We start from the raw sequence: 6259 nt of genomic DNA, 5'->3' as shown, positions 1-6259 counted from the left end.
GGGGTTTGGCCTGAACATAACAAATTGTTGCCCCTGTATTATTTTCATTTTCTCTTCCCCTTTCTCCTTCCTTTATGGAATGTTATAGAAACACTAAGCAGATCTACCATTCTCTCAAGTGAATTAAAACTGTAGTACTATATAGGGTAAAGTAGAAATGTCATTCTGGGCCCTTCATCTGGGAATGCTCCAGAACAAGAACTTGGTAGCAGCTAGACTCCTGCTTTCAGAGAATGTTTTGTCTTGTCTTGTTTTGCTAAGGGGTGGTGATACACTGCCTTCTACCATTGGACAAAAATATCAAATTGGAATTACCATTGCATCAGTGCAAAGTAAAACACCCTAAGTGTCCTCCATTCATTTTTTAAATTGAAGCATAATTGACCTACAATATTCTAAGTTTCAGGTATATAACATAGTGATTTGATATCTATGTACATTATGAAATGGTCACCACAAAGGTACCGTTACCACCTGTCACCAAAGTTTTTTTTTAATGTTTATTTTAGAGAGTGTGTGTGTGTGTGTGTGAGAGAGAGAGAGAGAGAGAGAGAGAGAGAGGGCGGGGGAGGGGCAGAGAGAGAGGGAGACAGAGGATCTGAAGCAGGCACTGTGCTGACAGCAGAGGGCCCGATGGGGGGCTTGAACTCACGAAGTAGAGATCATCACCTAAGCCAAAGTTGGACACTAAACCGTCTGAGCCACCCTGGTGACCCAAACAAAGTTTTTACGTTATCAACAATATTATCTGTGCTATGTATTATATCCCCATGATTTATTTTATAACTGTCAGTTTGTACCTCTTAATCCCCTTCACCCATTATGCATACCCACAACCCCTCCCCACTCTGGTAACCTGCAGTTTGTTTCCTGTATATAGGAGTCTGTTTCTATTTTGTTTTCTTTGTTCATTTTTTTTTTGTTTTCTAGATTCCATATAAGTGAAATCATACAGTATTTATCTTTCTCTGACTTATTTAATTTAGCATAATACCCTCCACATCTGTGTTGTTGCAAATAGCAAGCTTTCATGTTTTGTGTGTGGCTGAGTAATATTCGTGTGTGTGTGTGTGTGTGTGTGTGTGTGTGTGTTCGTGTGTGTGTACACATACCCCATCTTTATTCATTTATCAATGGACACTTGGGTTGCTTCCATATCTTGGCCATTGTAAATAATGTGATTAACATAGGCATACATATGTGTTTTTGAATTAGTGTTTTCATTTTTTTCAGATAAATACCTAGAAGTGAATTGCTGGATCATATGGTAGTTCTATTTTTTTTTCCTATTTTTAATTTTTTTGAGGAACCTCCATACTGTTTTCCATAGAGGCTATACCAATGTATGTCCCCACCAACAGTGTATAAGGGTTCACTTTTCTCCACATTTTCACCAACATTTGCTATTTCTTGTCTTTTGGGGACTAGCCATTCTGACAGGCGTGAGGTGATATCTCATTGTGGTATTGTTTTGTATTTCCCTGATGATTAGTGATGTTGAGCATCTTTTCATGTTGACCAGCTGCATGTGTGCTTAGAAAAATGTCTAGTCATGGGGCACCTGGGTGGCTCAGTCGGTTACGCGTCCGACTTCGACTCAGGTCATGATCTCGTGGTCCGTGAGTTCGAGCCCCGTATCAGGCTCTGTGCTGACCGCTTGCTCAGAGCCTGGAGCCTGCTTCAGATTCTGTGTCTCCTTCTCTCTTGGCCCCTCCCCCACTCACACTTTGTCTCACTGTGTTTCTCAGAAATAAATAAATGTAAAAAAAAATTTTTTTTAAATGTCTAGTCAGGTCCTCTGCCCATTTTTTAATTGAAAAAAATTTATATTGCATTGCATGAGTTCTTTATATATTTTGGATGTTAACCCCATATTGGATATATCATTAGCAAATATCTTCTCTCATTCAGTAGGTTGCCTTTCATTGTATTGATGATTTCCTTCACTGTATGAAAACTTTTTAGTTTGATATAGGGACATTTGTTTATTTTGCTTTTGTTGTCCTTGCCTGAGGAAACAGGCTAAAGTCAATGTCAAAGAGCTTACTGCCTGTTTTCTTCTAGGAGTTTTATGTTTCAAGTCTTACATTTAAGTCTTTAACCCACTTTGAGTTTATTTTAATATATAAGAGAGTCTGGTTTTGCCGATACCACTAATTGAAAAGACTGTCTTTTTCTCCATTATATATTCTTGCCTCCTTTGTTATCGACTAATTGACCGTGTAAGAAGTAGTTTTTCTTTGGACTCTCTATTCTGTTACATTGATCCGTGTGTCTATTTTTGTGCCAGTACCATACTGTTTTGATTACTATAGCTTTGTAGAGTTTGACATCCAGAAGAATGATACTTCCAGCTTTGTTCTTTTTGTTCTTCTTTTTAAAAATTCCAGGGGCGCCTGGGTGGCGCAGTCGGTTAAGCGTCCGACTTCAGCCAGGTCACGATCTCGCAGTCCGGGAGTTCGAGCCCCGCGTCAGGCTCTGGGCTGATGGCTCAGAGCCTGGAGCCTGTTTCCGATTCTGTGTCTCCCTCTCTCTCTGCTCCTCCCCCGTTCATGCTCTGTCTCTCTCTGTCCCAAAAATAAATAAACGTTGAAAAAAAAAATTTAAAAAAAAAATTCCATTCTTGGGGCACCTGGGTGGCTTGGTCGGTTAAGCGTCCGACTTTGGGACTTCGGCTCAGGTCACGATCTCACGGCCCGTGAGTTCAAGCCCCGCGTCGGGCTCTGTGCTGACCGCTCAGAGCCTGCAGCCTGTTTCAGATTCTGTGTCTCCCTCTGTCTCTGCCCCTCCCCTGTTCATGCTCTGTCTCTCTCTGTCTCAAAAATAAATAAACGTTTAAAAAAATTAAAAAAAAAACTCCATTCTTTTTTGGGGGCTCTTGGCTGGCTCAGTTGGTGAAGCATGTGACTCTTGATCTCAGGGTGGTGAACTTGAGTTCCACATTGGGTGTAGAGATTACTAAAAAATAAAATTAAAAGGGGCACCCCGGTGGCTCAGTTGGTTGAGCATTTGACTTCAGCTCAGGTCATGATCTCACGGTTTGGTTCATGACTTCAAACCCTGCACTGGGCTCACTGCTGTCAGCATGGAGCCCGCTTCAGATCCTCTGTCCCCTGCTTGCATTCTCTCTCTCAAAAATAAATAAAACATTTGAAAAAATAATAAAATCTTTTTAAAAATCTATTCTTTTTTCTTCTTATCCAGAGGCTATCTTTAATCATGGGCATGAAGCTTTTGCTTGTGATCACTAAATGCAGACCAAAACCCAACTCAGATTTCAGTCTATCCTGTTTCCTAAGGCTAAGACTCACCTGCTTCTCCCTGCTTTTTCTAAGTATGTTAAGGGTATCCCTAGGTTTCACAGGATTTTTCAGTATTGCTTTACAGTGCTATGAAATATGACTACTTTATAGATTCTCCATTTAATCAGGATAGAGTTTGAAAGGTGTTGATACCCAACCTCTGAACCTACTTTTAGGCCAAATGAGTAGTTCATTTTAGTACTTCTCCAAGATGAAATGTGATTAACAATGTAGCACCTAATTTTTAAGGGATAAACTTGAAATGATAGGATTTTTAATGTTGGACTGTGATTATGGACCAAGTTTTTACCAGTCCACGGAGAAATGAGAAAAATGATGTAGTGGGCTTTTTCAAGTACCATCTTTGAGTCTGAGATGATCTTTCCCACTTTTTAAAAAGGATATCTCAAGATTGTAAAAATGAAAAGGTGATGTCAGAAGTCTTAATTTTTAAATCTCCTTAATTGGCAAAATAAAAGTTGACACCTGGTATTATTCCCCGCCCCTGGTCCATGACATCTCTGATGTCTGTGAGACATTCATCTAGACCAGCCCCATCACTTTACAGTTGAAGGAAGTTGGGCCAGGAATGGCAGTCTAATACAGGAATTTAAAAGCTTGAAGAAGTGCTCTACATGTGCGTGGTCATTTGTGGCATAATGTTTGAGCCCTTACTACTAGTAATTTCCTATGCTAAATATAAATTTGGTATGCTTCTTGTCTGTTTTTTATGGATTCGGAAATGGAGGCATAGTAAGTAACCTGCCCACAGGCACACAGTTTAGGAATGATGGAGCCAGGATTTGATCCCAAGCACTCAGGCTTTGAAACCACACCTTGAGACACTCCACTGTGTCTGTGTATCACTGGTACAACTATCCTGCTCACCTCTTTCATGAAGCATTCTCTGGAAGTATGGAGTAGTGGCAATTTCTGCCCAACTTTTCAAGAACATCTTTTCTTCGGTCAGGACCCTGTGAACTTTTCATTCACCACTCTGCTAAATGAAGCCTCCTGTCTGTATTATCTATACACCAACACAATTTTTTTTCAATGTCCCCATTTGATCACTCACAAAGATGTTTTAAGAAAGTTTTCTGACCTGAATATCCTCCTAATTGTCTTTAGGTTCTATTCTAAGGAGGTCTCAGAGTCTAAGAAATTAATCTTAGTTGAGATACCAAAATCCTAAGGCAGCTGGCCCATCAGTCTTTCCATTTCAGTGACTGCTGCCCTCCAGTTTGCTGATCTATGCTGACATCATTGGCGCCCAAACAAAGAGCATTTTGCTTTATAAGGCCTAGGTAAATGTAAGGCGCCATTACATCAGAAGCCAGTGTGATTGTCAGCTGTGCTGGAAACAGGAAACATGGCCAAGGAGTAAAGAATTATATGGGTAAAAATATAGCTTTAGGTTTCTTGGGTGTATTGTCAGCACTAGAAGGGATTAAATAATGGACCACACACAGAAGCTGAGAAATTGAAAGGCAAAGCTGACATAAGATATCAGGTCACTGTTAGCTGGAAATTGCTTCAACACCACCTTATGCCTGAAAAGGGGCATGGAACCTCAAAGGCATGGACAATCTCTGTAGATAAAACTACCTTGTTCTTTTCTGTTACACTCAAAACACTTGAGAATAATTCCTTCTCAAGAATCATGTACTTGTGCTCAAAGGAGGAGCTGTAGCCTGTTTTCTTGAAATTAAGTTTAGAATTTGTATTTTTCTCATCAGCCTGGTCTTTGGAATCACAAGTCTGGAAAGGAGGATATTAACAGGTCATTTGGTAAGTGATGTGATCAAGTTAGCTTGCTGGATGAGTTTACTGTGTTTTTGAAGGCCAGAGGAAAAGGTGATTCTCGTACACCCATAAGAGTTGATAATTTAAAAACCAAAGTTAATATTATGCTGCAGTTAAATTTTGATGTCTGGAGATGTCAAAAGAGCAAACACCAGGCTGATGTTTGATTTAAAAATCTAAAGGACCAGTAGCAGGAAAAGAAATAACCCCATCATAGAGCTAGCTTGCTGTGCAGTGTCTCTTCTTGGGTGAACAGTAATTTTGCCATTGTTTTCTTTTAAAAAGGCCAGATAATCCTCTCATGTTTTCTACGAAAATGAAAAAATGTTAGGCATCAGTTGTGTGCTAATAAATGTAATTGTACCAACATCTAAGTGCGAGGGACAGTGGTGATTTAAGAGCACAGCCTTTAGCATCATACAGATTTAGGTTGGAAACCCACTCACCACTTGAGACTGGGTAACTCAACCTCTCTGAACCTCCCCTCAGGGATCATTATATCTATCTCAAGTGTTGTGAGGATTAAATGGATGATCCATATAAAACATATACTTGCCCAGTTAAATAATCGTTCAATAAAGCCATTACAGGCACAGGATCTGCTATTGGCCTCTTTCAGCCTTTACACCTAGGGCAGGCCTGAATCCTAATGCTTCCCTGCACTACCTAATCACTGTGACCAAAAATTTAAAATCCAAAGGGGCCACAGCTTGATTAACCATTCCATTCGCATACACTTAAGATCTGGACGCCTGCCTTCTAATTGGATCCGCTCCTTGCTGCATGCAGTTTGTCCGGTTTTCATAAACAGATTAGATGATCCCCTAAGGCAGTCTCCCAGAATCTACACAAATCCTCAAGACCCAGGTTTGGATTAGAAAGGGGAAGTAAGTAGGGTGCGTGCAGCTCTGTGCAGAAGGGCCAGGAGAAACTGAACACTCCACTCTCTTTTGAGTTCTGCCCTCAAGCTTCACGCTAGATAGGGGTGGAAAGGCTGATGGTGCAAGCCCAGGGCAAGGATAGAGTCCCAAGATTTTAGAGCCCAGAAGCGTTGTCTGGAAGAGGACATTAAGGGAGACCGACACCCCTCCTTACGAGCCCCTTTTCCTCAGGCACTTCCTGGGCAAGGAAAGCCGTACCCTCCCGAGGATCTT

The sequence above is a fragment of the Lynx rufus genome, unplaced genomic scaffold, assembly GCF_022079265.1.
Source record: "Lynx rufus isolate CCGP_SWC_20201006 ecotype Redwood Valley unplaced genomic scaffold, mLynRuf1.p SCAF_2, whole genome shotgun sequence".
NCBI classification, from domain to species: domain Eukaryota; kingdom Metazoa; phylum Chordata; class Mammalia; order Carnivora; family Felidae; genus Lynx; species Lynx rufus.
The sequence above is the reverse complement of the archived record's forward strand: the minus strand, read 5'-3'. Positions refer to the sequence as shown.